We start from the raw sequence: 16093 nt of genomic DNA on the forward strand, positions 1-16093 counted from the left end.
GGTTTGATTCAAACTTAAAACACATGTTCCACCTTATCACCCACATCATGTGACACAAGGTGCATAACTCTTGACACCAAGTTTTCATGAATTATGTCCCCTTTTACTTAGAATTTAAGGTTAATTTTGTTGTATTTTCACTATATCTCAGTTATTACTAAATGGATTTGATTCAAACTTAAAATAGATGTTCCACCTCATCACCCACATCATGTGACATAAGGTGCATAACTCTGACACCATTTTTAGCTCATCTGATTTTTTGAAAAAAAATGATGAGTTATTGTCATCACTTGAGCGGTTGTCGGCGTCGGCGTCGGCGTCGGCGTCGGCGTCGGCTTCTGCGTCGGCGTTGCCTGGTTAAGTTTTATGTTTAGGTCAGCTTTTCTCCTAAACTATCAAAGCTATTGCTTTGAAACTTGGAATACTTGTTCACCATCATAAGCTAACCCTGTATAGCAAGAAACATAACTCCATCTTGCTTTTTGCAAGATTTATGGCCCCTTTTGTACTTAGAAAATATCAGATTTCTTGGTTAAGTTTTATGTTTAGGTCAACTTTTCTCCCAAACTGTCAAAGCTATTGCTTTGAAACTTGGAATACTTGTTCACCATCATAAGCTGACCCTGTACAGCAAGAAACATAACTCCATCTTGCTTTTTGCAAGATTTATTGCCCCTTTTGGACTTAGAAAGTCAGTTTTCTTGGTTAAGTTTTATGTTTAGGTCAGCTTTTATCCTAAACTATCAAAGCTATTGCTTTAAAACTTGCAACACTTGTTCACCATCATAAGTTGACCCTGTACAGCAAGAAACATAACTCCATCCTGCTTTTTGCAAGATTTATGGCCCCTTTTGGACTTAGAAAATATCAGATTTCTTGGTTAAGTTTTATGTTTAGGTCAACTTTTTCTCTTAAACTATCAAAGCTATTGCTTTGAAACTTGCAACACTTGTTCACCATCATAAGCTGACCCTGTACAGCAAGCAGCGTAACTCCATCCTGATTTTTGCAATAATTATTGCCCCTTTTGGACTTAGAAAATCATTTTCTTGATTGAGTATTATGTTTAAGTCAACTTTTCTCATAAACTATCAAAGCTATTGCTTTAAAACTTGCAACAGTTTTTCACCATCATAAGTGGACGCTGTACATCAAGAAACATAACTCTATCCTGCTTTTTGCAAGAATGATGGCCCTTTTTAGACTTAGAAAATCATGGGTAGGACAATATTTCTATTACACAAAAAAAATCAGATGAGCGTCAGCACCCGCAAGGCGGTGCTCTTGTTTTATGAATTATGCCCCTTTTTACTTAGAATTTAAGGTTGATTTTGATGTATTTTCACTTTATCTCAATTACTACTGAAAGGATTTGATTCAAACTTAAAATAGATGTTCCACCTCATCACCCACATCATGTGACACAAGGTGCATAATTCTGACACCAAGTTTTCATGAATTATGTCCCCTTTTACTTAGAATTTAAGGTTAATTTTGTTGTATTTTCACTATATCTCAGTTATTTCTAAATGGATTTGATTCAAACTTAAAATAGTTGTTCCACCTGATCACCCAGATGATGTGACATAAGGTGCTTAACTCTGACATAAATATTTTATGAATTATGTCCCCTTTTACTTTAAATTTAAGGTTGATTTTGATGTATTTTCACTATATCTCAATTATTACAAAATGGATTTGATTCAAACTTAAAATAGATGTTCCACCTCATCACCCACATCATGTGACACAAGGTGCATAACTCTGACACCAATTTTTCATGAATTATGCCCCTTTTTACTTAGAATTTAAGGTTAATTTTGATGTATTTTCACTATATCTCAATTACTACTGAATGGATTTGATTCAGACCTAAAATAGATGTTCCACCTCATCACCCACATCATGTGACACAAGGTGCATAACTCTGACACTATTTTTCTTGAATTGTGTCCCCTTTTACCTAGAATTTAAGGTTAATTTTGATGTATTTTCACTATATCTCATTCTGATTGGCTTAGAGCCAAAGGGAAGTAACCTTTTTTCTAACCTTTGTACTGAGTTTCTTCCCCTTAAATTCCAGGAATTAGTCTATTTTTAGAAATCCTATTTTTAGATTTTCAATATTTTAGGTATTTTTCTAACTTTTTTATTATAAGTCCTATGTAAAAAGTAAAAACATTTTTCCGTGGTAACATGGGTCAGTAAGACCCTTTTTTGTATTCACTTTTAGTGTATCTCTAATATTAGAGATTTAATATATTTACTTGTATTACTATACTAGTATTATACTAGTATTACTTATATGTGGAAGCCCAGGATGAAGTACTCCAAAGTATTTTTAAGATTCCTTATGGTTGCCATTCTTCTGTGACAAGACCGTATGGTGGGGGTATGAGTCACTCCTGTGACAGTTCTAGTTGACTTAGAAATCTGGGTTAATATTTCGTACCAGTTCATATTTTGACAATGTCTTTTGAGATAAAGCTTTGAAACTTTCAACACCTGTTTACCATCACCATGTCCAGTTATAGGCAAGAGTACATAACTCCATCAAGGATTTTGGCTGAATTATGGCCGTTTTTGACTGAGAAATCTTGGTTAAGTTTTTCGTACCAGTTCATATTTTTTGTAAAGTGTTTGACATATGGCTTTGAAACTTTTATCACTTGTTTAGTATAATAGTCTCTATCTGTAGGAAAGAGAACATAACTCTGTCATCTATTTTGGCTGAATTATGGCCCATTTTGGACTTTGAAATTGGTTCTGTTTCCATACAAGTCCATGTTTTGTCAAAACTATTTGACATATGGCTTTTAAACTTTGAACACTTGTTTATCATTATGATTTCCATCTGTAGGCAAGAGTACATAACTATTTTGACTGAATTATGGCCCTTTTTGGACTTTGAAATTGGCTCATATATTGCCATTTAGTGCAAGACTTATCAAAATCAAAGTAATACAGGAACATTGTTTGTCTAATCTATTTATTTCTTTTGTCTGAATATCCGTGGAAATATTTTGACACCATTCTTCAATCAATTCTTCGAATAGTCGAGCGCGCTGTCATCAGACAGCTCTTGTTAACTTAGATAATCAGTATTTCTTGGTTGTTATTTTGTTTAAGTTCCATTTTCTTGAATTTGAAACTTCATACATTTTAAGACAAATGGGAAGGCCAAAAAACCATAACACTTTTCTTGCATATTGTTCAGAATTTACAGAGAAGTGATGGCACATGCTCATATTCTATTTCAGGCATACTTTTAGATTCTGAACCTATCTCACTATAATGCAGAGGTCATGTACAGTAACATGCTAGGTCAGACCATTTCCTCATTGAATAAGCTGAAATTGATAAAAATATTAGTAACTAGAGTATTATGTCAAACCTTAACAAAATGTAAAATCTGTATCATCAGTTTATTATGTTTCTGATGTATATTCCACATCAGACTAGTACATCACAACAGTGTCATGTGAGGCATCAACTGTATTCCAGGTAGACAAATAAGGTTTGCTTACAAAGGTTTTCTTATGGCTTTGGTGATTACATATCCCCTTTGGAGGTTCTGCTTAACCTGTGGATTTGGAGAAGCTGCTATACATTAAGAGGTATCCACTTTTCTGTTTCTACTTGACTTGTGATTTTTGGTGGAAAGTAATGCACATTAATTTAGAACCAGAATAATGATTTATTTCTGAATAATTTCTTTTATACAATATTCTATAACAGTATTTTCCATGAAAATTTTTTACATATTTCTCACGTGTTTGATATTTCACAAGGACAGAGTTTCTCCTTAATCTGCTATAATATTACATCATGTGAAAAATCTGTACCATTTTTCAAACAATCGGCATTTTCTGGCCTGTTACTTAGTAAAAAATTGACAATGTCCTGCAGCCAAATATATTCTTATGCCCTCTGCATCTACTGATGCGGGAGGCATATAGTGATTGTCCTGTCCGTCCGTTTGTTCGTCTGTCCGTCCATCCATACGAGGTTAACCAAATGAGACCGTTTCGTCTAGCATCAATACCCCTTACTAGAATGACTTGATACTAATGCAGATGTAACCTGTGACCATTCCTCATCTTCAGACATCACCTGACCTCAGTTTGACCTTGACCTCATTTTGGACTTGGATTGCTTTATATTGGCCATCTCTTGGTTAACCAAATGGGACCGTTTCGTCTAGCATCCATACCGCTTACAAGAATGAATTGATACTAATACAGATGTAACCTGTGACCATTCCTCATCTTCAAACATAACCTGACCTCAGTTTGACCTTGACCTTGACCTCATTTTGGACTTTGGTTGCTTTGTATCGACAAGGATGCCACCGGGGGCATCAAGCATTTATTGAACGCAGCTCCTTGTCTTTGACTGCAACAATACGCTGGAGTAAAGTAATTTGATATGGCGGGCGTATATTATGATATTCTGGCATCATTTTTTATTATGTTACATTTAACATATTAAAGTGTTGTTGACTTGGACATGCTTTTTAGCTCGACTATTCGAAGAATAAGTAGAGCTATCCTACTCACCTTGGCGTCAGCATCAGCGTTGGCGTCACACCTTTGTTAAGTTTTTCGTACCAGTACACATTTTGACAAAGTCTTTTGAGGTAAAGCTTTGAAACTTTCAACACTTGTGTACCATCACCATGTCCAGTTTTAGGTAAGAGGACATAACTCCATCAAAAATTTTGGCTGAATTATGGCCCCTTTTAACTTAGAAATCTTGGTTAAGTTTTTCGTACCAGTTCACAGTTTGTGTAAAGTGTTTGACATATGGCTTTGAAAGTTTTATCACTTGTTTATTATAACATTCGCTTCTTGTAAGCAAGAGTACAGAACTCTGCCGACTATTTTGGCTGAATTATGGCCCTTTTTGGACTTGGATATTGGTACAATTTTTGTGCATTTCAGTGTTTTGTCAAAACTGTTTGACATGTGGCTTTGAAAGTTTGAACAATTGTTTATCATCATGATTTCTATAAGTAGGCAAGGATTTTGGCTGAATTATGGCCCTTTTTGGACTTGGAAATTGGTTCAGATTTCCTATATGTCCATGTTTTGTCAAAACTATTTGACATGTGGTTTTGAAACTTTGAACACTTGTTTGTCGTCATGATTCCCATCTGTAGGCAAGAGTACACTACTCTGTCAACTATTTTAGCTGAATTATGGCCCTTTTTGGACTTGGAAATCAGTTTAATTTTTCATACCAGTCAATATTTTGCCTAACCTGTTTGTCCTATGGCTTTGAAACTTTGACCACTTGTTTGCCAACATAGTCCACATATGTAGGCAAGACTACATAACTAGGACAAGGGCTTTAGCTCAGTTATGGCCCTTTTTTGACATAGAAATTAGTTAAGTTTCACATACCATTCCATATTTTGTCTGAACTGTTTTATATATGGCTTTGAAACTTTGAACACTTGCTTACCATCATGGTCACACATTGCCATATAGTGCAAGACTTATCGAAATCCACAAATACAGGTACATTGTTTGTCTTATCTATTTGAAAATCTCTGGTAATATTTTGACTATATACTTCTATCAATGCTTCGAATAGTCGAGCGCGCTGTCAACAGCTATGGTGGCCACAGACCGTTCGTTGTCCATCCGTGCACACTTCTTCATGTAACACGGGTCTTAAAAATACGAAATTCAAAAGGAATTGCCTTGTGGTCCTCGTTTTTAGCTCGACTATTCGAAGAATAAGTAGAGCTATCCTACTCACCACGGCGTCAGTGTTGGCGTCGGCGTCACACCTTGGTTAAGTTTTTCGTACCAGTCCACATTTTGACAAAGTCTTTTGAGATAAAGCTTTGAAACTTTCAACACTTGTTAACCATCACCATGGCCAGTTATAAGCAAGAGCACATAACTCCATCAGGGATTTTGGCTGAATTATGGCCCCTTTTGACTTAGAAATCATGGTTAAGTTTTTCGTACCAGTTTATATTTTGACAAAGTCTTTTGAGATAAAGCTTTGAAACTTTCAACAATTGTTTACCATCACCATGTCCAGTTATAGGCAAGAGTACATAACTCCGTCAAGGATTTTGGCTGAATTATGGCCCCTTTCGACTTAGAAATCTTGGTTAAATTTTTCGTACCAGTTCATATTTGACAAAGTCTTTTGAGATAAAGCTTTGAAACTTTCAACACTTGTTTACCATCACCATGTCCAGTTATAGGCAAGAGCACATAACTCCACCAAGGATTTTGGCTGAATTATGGCCCTTTTTGACTTAGAAATCTGGGTTAAGTTCATATTTTGACAAAGTCTTTGAAGATAAAGCTTTGAAACTTTCAACACCTGTTTACCATCACCATGTCCAGTTATAGGCAAGAGTACATAACTTCATCAAGGATTTTGACTGAATTATGGCCCCTTTTGACTTAGAAATCTTGGTTAAGTTTTTCGTACCAGTTCATATTTTGTGTAAAGTGTTTGACATATGGCTTTGAAACTTTTATCACTTGTTCAGTATGATAGTCTCTATCTGTAGGAAAGAGTACATAACTCTGTCATATATTTTGGCTGAATTATTGCCCTTTTTGGACCTGGAAGTTGGTTCTGATTTCATTCAAGTCCACGTTTTGTCAAAACTATTTGACATATGGCTTTTAAACTTTGAACGCTTCTTTATCATCATGATTTCCATCTGTAGGCAAGAGTACATAACTCTGACAACTGTTTTGGCTGAATAATGGCCCTTTTTGGACTTTGAAATTGGTTCACACATTGCCATTTAGTGCAAGACCTATCATAATCCACAAATACAGGAACATTGTTTGTCTAATGTATTTTTTTCTTTTGTCTGAATATCTGTAGAAATATTTTGACTCCATTCTTCAATCAATTCTTCGAATAGTCGAGCGCGCTGTCATCCGACAGCTCTTGTTTTTTTTTTAAAGTAAATGGTTCTGCTAGGCTGCACTTAGGCGCTAAAATTAGAAGTCTTTAAACACATCTCTTACAGTTTGATTTTGAAATAACAGAGCACAAATGATCCTGAAGATTCTACCATACGATTATTATGTCTCCCACCACACAGTGGTGTGGGAGACATACTGATTTACTCCAGTCTGTGTGTGTGTGTGTCTGTCTGTCTGTCACAAAGCTTGTCCGCACTCTAAATCGAACATTTCTCATCCGACCTTCACCAAACTTCAACAAAATGTGTCTGCCAATAAGTGCTCGGCCAAGTTCGATAACGAGCCAAATCGACCTAGGCACTTCGGAATTATGGCCCTTTATTTACCAAAAACACTAGATTTCTTGCGCAGTTTTACCCCTAAACCGGCGCCTATACTACTAGTAGTATAGGCGTCCTTTTGGTGTCAAGAAAGCGCATGCACATATGGATTAAGTAAACAGTATATAAAGACTGACTTACTATTTAGATGATTAGGCAGTTGTGGGAGACATGCGCTTTTCTCAAAAACATCTCTAGTTAAAATAATGAGAGTCTTCAAATACAGGACATGGTTACCTTTTAATATCTGTATATATTGAAAATGTTGTGCTTGTCTGATTTTATAATGATGTCACAGAGATTGCTCGTTAAAACAGATGTGACTTTTAAAAACATGGCTGCCAGAGCTAGGAAAAAGATAAAATTGATCTTCAAACAACACATCCTTAATCGTTGGTCTGATTTTTAAAAGTTCCATAAACATGCTTTTGGATGACCCTCTCCAAAGATTTGCGTGTATGGGTGCTTTATACCTGGCACGCAAGTGAACAAGGGAAGTTACGTCTAGAAATGTAACGTCTTCTGTATCTTGCACCAAAGTCAAAGGGAATTCCTAAAGTCATGCCCTACTCCCGCTCCCCTCCCCCCTCCTGTTTTTAATATAAAATTAGAGTTTGAGAAGTACTTCTTTAATGTAGTTTTATACGCCTTCTTATTCAGTGCAAGCAGTTATAGACAACTGACCAGTGATTTCATGGATTCAGTGTGTTATTGGCCGTGACTGGATGACAGAGATGTGAATTCTGAAGATCTATATTATAGTAATTATAAAAACTTTAGTTTAAGCCAGAAATTATCTAAACCATTGTAACAAATTCCTAATTTTAGAGATAAAGTTTGTTTAAACTCGCCCAAACATTTGCACTAATTTTTAGTCAAAAAAGTGCTAGACAGCCTGTAACTTAGTTAATGTAACGATTCTTACTATTTGCGAGTGTTCAGTATTCTCGCGTCGTTCTGTTCGCGAATTTATACGAAAATAAAACCACTCATTTCTATACTATACATTGACAGACACTGGTGTAAAGTGATCGCGTGAGACTGCTGATTCGGCGGGCGCGGGTTTCACTAAATTTAATCGCATGCTGTCTCCACAATCCCTTACAAAAACGAAATTAGCGTCTTTAAACTAGGGGCCTCCGTGGCCGAGTGGTTAAGGTCGCTGACTTCAAATCACTTGCCCCTCATCGATGTGGGTTCAAGCCTCACTCGGAGCGTTGAATTCTTCATGTGAGGAAGCCATCCAGCTGGCTTACGGAAGGTCGGTGTTTCTACCCAGGTGCCCGCTCGTGATGAAATAATGCACGGAGGGGCACCTGGGGTCTTCCTCCACCATTAAAGCTGGAAAGTCGCCATATGACATATCATGTGACGGCGCGACGTTAAATCCAACACAAAAAAGTCTTTAAACTTCAAATTGTCATTTCCCTTCAATTTATGTCATTTACACAGCAACATCTCTCTCCCAGGTTAGTATTGTTCCAAATTTTTTTCTTGGTGATTCAAAAGAATGAGAAAAATACTATTCCGTCTTTGCCATGCTATATCTAACTTTTTTCTGATATTTCTATTGATTAACCAGATAGAACGAGAAGTCAATACAACCACTGCAATTTTCTTTAAAATGTCACTTGCTCGTTTTTTAAAAAAAAAAAAAACAACAATTTTTCAAAACAGGGTGGAGCCGTGAGTTGAATAATATTTTGGTATGTTATATACAACATTGTTCTAAGGTTGTAACAAGATTAAAAATCATAAAAGTGCTGCGTTATTAAAGATTTGTTAAGCAGTATTATAATGTACTCACAATTCGCACTTGGGAGGTATACTGTAATGTCCATTAAATGTAATTCCAGTAAAAACTATAGAACAATTTTAACATTTTGTCGTTAAAGTTTATTACATCACTTTGAGAGACGATAAAACAACAATAAAACAACAAAGAAACAACATTTTAACAGATTACAGGTGTTGCAACATTCATAGAAAAACAACTGCCTGTTTTACTGTTCGGAATATGGACAAAACCCGCATTTAACCCACCCCTCCACACACATATGCGCACCTTTTAACATTACAATGGCGGACTCAATCCCCTTCATTTGTTTTCAAACTTATCCTAACCGTCAGATAGTTATGTTTGAAAAAAGAAATTAATCAACTTAATTTTTCTTTAAATGTATGTTGCTAATTGTGTTACTGTAAGTTTTAGCAGCAAAACAAAGTCGAAATTTGATTTTGTTCTTGGTAAAATCGAGCAAGTAGTGTTAGGTGGGGTGGGGGTGTGGTGTGGTGGAAATGGCGGGGTTTATACCTACCTTTTCTCATGACAGCTCGTAACAAATAAAAAACACTAATCTATGTATATGGTGTTCTTAAACTCAGCCAAAAGGCTGATACACAAAACAGCTAATTACTTATTTGATTATACATAGCAAGACAATAATTTTCGCAAATATTTGAAGTGTAGTATGTTCACATAACTTAATTGCTGCATTCACGTTATTTTGTATTAGTTTTCATGCGCTGTAACTATATTTAAATGGAGTAAAATATTTTTAAACTTTAAATGTAAATGTATGAGTATTAAACTAAAGTTTAAAGACCAAGATATATAACGTGATGTTTTGAATGGAAGATCTACTTTGAAATGTATGCTGAGATATTTTTCTCTGACTAGGACATACTCTAAGGAATGGCTTATTTGCTTGCCGTATATAAAGTTGTCTAATACATGTCAATATTACAAAAAGAAACTTTAGGATGTGTACTTTAGATTGGCCCTTTCAAAGCCGAAGCAACAGCCAGCGACAGTATTGCTCATGCACATTTGAAATGCGAAACGACATAGTGTTAACATTAATTCGTGAAAAGCAAGTTATTTCCTGTCTTAATGCCACCTTTCCACTGTATTCACGTTAAAGTCCTATCAATCTATAACGGTCTCGTTGCTTCACCTTGATACCGTTTTAACAACATGTTATACCATTCGTTTACAAGGAATGATCCGCCATTGTTAATGGCTCCCGAATCATTATTGTTTCCAACTATATTCTGCGAGTTTGTTTCCCGTGTAAACACACCATTTAACTTCCCTCCCCTATTTTGTATGGTCGCACCATTCGGTTTTCTGACTCTGCTGAAAATATTTTGCATTGGCCGAGACTTTTCAACTATCTGCCTAGGACCATTTACTTGAAATCTAGAGGCACTTTCTATTCCAGGTAAGTTGAAAGAATTGTCAGACTGAGTAACTGCGGGAGTGATAATACGCATGCGCTGGGTAGCTGTTTCCGGTGCAATTAGCCTTTGTCCAGTTCCTGCTCTATTTATGTTAATACTGTTTCTTGAACCAAAGCCGCCGTTGTTTTGCCAGTTATTATTCGCCGTATTTACAACATTGTTTTGCAAGTTTCGTGTTCCTTGTCCTAATCCGCCATTTTTCCAACCGTTAACCCTCTGTATTTGATTGGTCGACCATTTTACGTCGGTGCGAAATTGCATCCCAGGATTCGGAGGTACGATGTTATTGTGTGGGGCATACCCAGATTGATGATTGTTACTATTATATTCGTTACTTGGAGGTGGACTCTGTATCATGGTTCCACTTGATTTTGAGTAATGGCTTGGACTAGGCTTGTATGGGGTGCCGTTCTGAAAGTTTATTGACCTAGGGAACACGTGACTTGTAAATCCGTTATTAACTGTGACACCGTTGTTATTCCAAACGACCGGGTTCCTAACAAGTTGCCCACCACCATTGTTGAAGTTTACGCCGTTGTTGAGAAAACCAGTGTTTTTATTTACTGAATTTTCATTAAAATGGATCGCTTGGTTCCATTGTTTGTTTATATTGTTATTCCGGTAAATGTTTGTGTTCTGCAGATTAATAGGTAGGCGATTCACCACACCAGTATTTGCACCCAATGACTTTATATTACCACCTCCCAAGCCGAAATTGTTTTGCGCGGTATTGAAAATGGAATAACCCGCGTGATATGATGACTTTGAACCGTATGTCACTTTACCTTTATTGTTGCCATAAGTACCGGAAGCAGAATACGCTGGAGAACCTGCTCTGAAATTTCCAAACCCGTACGTATCACCAAACTGAATTGGGTAAATTGGAAGCGTTCTTGCCCACGTGACTGGCGCATTTGGTGGGACCGGAAATGGTGGTACTGGACCAGTTGTTCGGCTGTTTTGCATACCAAAAGCACCAAAAAGTGGCAACAAACTCAGGAGAACAAGAAGATATTTGTTATCTACGTTTGAGTTGGAACCGCCACCAAATGTTGTCTGACTAACAGCGTTTCCATTGGAATCTACAACCAGACGAGAATCTTTCGGCGTTGTTTGCGGAGCTTGCGTTGTTCCTGGTGTTGTAACTGTAATAATTACTGGACCATTTGTGGTTACCGGGTTATCAGTCGTCCCAGATGAAGTTGCCGGATTGTCAGTGGTCGTACCCGTTGTGACGGGAATCGTAATTATGGGTACGCCATCAGTTGTTGTTGTTGTTGTGCCTTGTGTTGTCGTACTGCCGACCAAATTACTTCCATCAGGACCTGTAACATTGATATTGTAAAATGTTTAGAGGAGAAAAAGTAAAAATAAAACTTAATTTTAAAGTGATACTTTCAGAAAATATATATGTAGTCAGCAGACTTTATCCAATGTACATTGTGGATTTATTTCGAAATCATGTAGTTAGCAGTCCATGAACAGTGATACTTAAATGCAAGTTAAGCACACAAGGTATAGCTGTAATGTGAAACGGAATTAGTTTCCACAACATTTCTTAGCGCACGTTGAATAAAGGACATGGCATGTTTTAACACATTGTTTGTCCCTTATTTGATTGTTATATATACTATTTCTAACTATACATGTATTCCCAGTTCTAAAGTTGCCATTATAAATGGAATAGAAATAGAAAAGAAAATACTCTTAATAAAACGGTTTATGTTTCATTGCTGATAATTGTTTCTGAAAGTCATGTTTTACATCGTACCGTCTGTTCTAGTTGTTGCTACGTCATAGGCACTTCCGTAGTCCGAGGCCGAGTAGATAGGATCCTGGATGTAACTTGGCTTTGGCTGTCCAACAGCCCCTATCATGACGTCAGCACAGTTATAGTACTCGATTGCAGCGCCACCTACTCTGCACCATTTTTGATCATCGCACCCGGAAAAGCTTTCTGGAAAAGGAATATAAATATTCAGCGTATTATATCAAGCAAGACTGTGATTCAAGCTTTGGGCTACAAAATACAGTTCTTGAATTAGCGGTTTAACATAAGTTCATTACCGTCCCAACACAGAAACATACAAACAATGCGGCTTTCATTTAAGTTTCCCTCTGAAAAAAAAATGAACGGAATGCTACACAAGAAAGAATCCTACGCCTGCTTGTTTCCTTAAAGTTGGCTAAATTCCAATATCCTTAAAGATCAAGCCATGAGACAATTTCTCAAAACTGGGTTGCCGCTACCCCTGCCCTCCACCACACCGGCTTATGAAAAAGATTTCTGTGTATTGTTAACTAGAAACCAAACTAGTAATGCTCTAGACATGTTCACGGTCTCTACTCTACACTGTGCCTGAGAGGTGGACGGACCGAATTGTGGACCTTGTCCAACGCCGCGTGTGGCACAAGATCTCGTACAATGTTTGGCTAACAACTGTAAAGTCCTTTTTCATGGATCAGTCGTTTTCGGATATAAAAGTGTTTAATTTGATCATGTTGATCATGGTAAGACAGACTGCATTCATAAATTTTACAGAGGAGTGTGAAGATAAAGTGTTTTGACATACAGGTAAGAATTTGCTCACAATAATATTTGAAAATCTTTTTATAGACGAGATAAAACGCTTACGCCTTCAGTCTTGCAAAAGGTCCTGGTAATTTAAATACCGTCGCGAGTTAGTAAAAAGATCAGTCTCGCTTTTTACCGTAAAGTCGAAATATATAATTTATACAAGGTATGCACCTTAAAACATTAATGAAGGTTTTTAGATGTTTTTTTTTTCTTTCTTTTTTATATAAATTTTCTTTGAAATTCTTGGGTTGCGTTGAACCAAGAAATACGTAACTGTCATTTGCACTATTTTGAAATGTACATGTACTCAGCATCACTGAATAGGTTAATCCATATTTTCTATTTACCTTTTCTAAAGCGCCATTGAAGGAGACAGTATTCGCACGTGACACCGGCCGGAAGTTCTACATGAACAAGAATGAGTCCTTGTGTCCTAGGTACCGTCATATAAGTTTTACCAGTGTCTCGTATTGTCAACAGATACTTGTCAAGACAAGCCTGAGTTTGATTCGAGCTTTCATCACACAAACGGAATTCATAGAATCCAGGCGAGCCTGGAAGGTTGTTCCAAAGGCTGACCTCGGCCACTTGACCGGATTCATAGTATCTTGTTCGAACTCTAGGGTTAGCGTATTTTCCGCCAACCTCGTTAGCTCGAGGTGTCCGATCGGTATATGGGTCACCGCATAAACCACAATTCCTGGTGCCATTCGATTCGACTTTTACCTGAAAGGGATAAAACATGTCTACACTTAAAGGTGGGTAATCAGACTTTAATCAAGTAATGGATTTGTTCGAAAGTTTAACAAATGATCATTTACACTTATTTGTGTTCACCGAGAGCTTCCATATGGCTTTAAATTTTATGTTAAAAACAAATGAAACAACTGTCCAAATAGAAGATATACACAATTACATGGTCAGAAAAGCGCTACTTTTAATACTGTACATGGACGTTTACTGTTAGAGCCATAAAGGGAGGTAACCAGAAACAAAAACTTAAAAAAACTCTCTTCTGTATTCATCAATACTCAAGCCCTTATCAAAAATAGGATTTAACAACATACTAATATTTTTTGTATTCATGGCGGAAAATGTGGCAAAAAGGGAGGTAATAAAAACAATAGATTTAATAAAACATACTAGTATATTCAGCGATATTCAAACCTTTGACAAATGTTAAAGAAAGTAATTATCAGAAATAGGATTTAACAAGAAATTAATGTATTTTATGTTCATAACGGAAAATGTGGCAGCAACAATTTAAACAAAGGCATTATTATACAGTTATTGACTTATTTTGAGGTCAATATGTGTTTTACAGGTCCGTAAAAACACTTATTACATACTCGTGTCTATTCCCCGTTAAGTTACACAGGTACCGGAAACGTCAATATTTTTCCATACGCTGACGCCTGAATTTCATATCGGGTGCGTGACGTAATTCAGTATGTGTTGTTGCACTATTTTTTTCTATTCAGTTCAGTATTGTCAATCCTATTCAGGCTACTGAACATAAATATGATATTTACATAATATTTATACGTGTAGATGCGGATGTAATAAAAAGGTTATTATCTTTGCATCAGGAAATATGCACTCGTTCTTCAGCGGAAGAATATTGCGCTTCTAAAGTCGCGCAATATCTCCATGTTTCCGCTGAAGAACTCGTGCATATTTCCAGATACAAAGCTAATAACCTATAAATATTGACCGAAACATAAGTCTATAATTGTTATATTATATGCCCTTCTCAAATGCATTCATTAGACTGGCCCATATTTCATACATATAAGAAAAGGTGATATCACATTAGTCATTATCACTTTTGCAGGTCAATATCGCTTTTTGCGGACCTGCGCGTGCACTCATTTCGACCAATCAAATGAACGCATTTGAGAAGGGTATATAATATTAGCCTTTAAAAGGGGGGAGGGGGCGGGGTGATTACAAAATTTCATAAAAATAATAAAACACACATATTTTAAAACTTTAAGTTATGGGTCGTGTTGTTTAGATGGATAGGTAGATTTATTTCAATAAGGAGTACATGATATCTGTTTGAATAAAACAACATGTGAAATAATTTAAGATTAATCCCAACATGACTATTATAACCATGACATGCACAACAACACCAATGATAACACAAAACAGCGTAATCTCTTATTTCCATTGTGGTTCTTTTTGCTGATGGCATAGAGAGACAATCTATCATTGTTCCTACGAGTTAAAAATAGTAAAAAAAAATCACATTTACTTGGCGATTATTAGTTTATTAAATAAATCTCTTGAAGAATACATGTATACTAACAATGAAAAATGTCACTAAATGTTGCTTAAATGTGATTGACCATCTTTAGCGAAATGCCTAATTGGTACTTTTATCAAAAGCATTATATATATTTTTTTTAATCTTTGGTGATTTTGTATTTATAACAAATTTTTGACCTGAACTAGATTTTTTGGACCTCGTAAAATACAGTGATATGTTTTTGATATGGATTTTTTACTGAGTTTGTTCAAGAACCAACAACTGATAGCCTATTGCACGAAAATTGTATAAACTGCCGTATGAAGATGAGACACAGTGTCAAAAATTATAAATCAGTTAAGTCCAGCTTGAAAATACATATTGTCTGTAACTCACCTCTACTCCGCCACAATCTAGATTTCTGAAGTTGTAGTTGACTGGAGTTTTAACCTGGTAGTACCAGGCGGCAGATCTACTCGGTGGATCTTGCAACCACGCGCTACCTTCGCACGTGAGCACGTGCGCGGCAATGCAAAACAAAAGTATGATCCAAATTTTACACATTTTTTTCGTCTTCTAAAGTTTCTTTTACACAGTTAACACTAATCCAATGGAATTTTCAGCTGAAATAATAGCATATCCATATTTCTTATCTAATAGTATCTTACAACCATTATCCAATCTTATGTGACACGCAATATTATTATTTTTAATTATTTAAAAA

The sequence above is a fragment of the Mercenaria mercenaria genome, chromosome 14, assembly GCF_021730395.1.
Source record: "Mercenaria mercenaria strain notata chromosome 14, MADL_Memer_1, whole genome shotgun sequence".
NCBI lineage: Eukaryota > Metazoa > Mollusca > Bivalvia > Venerida > Veneridae > Mercenaria > Mercenaria mercenaria.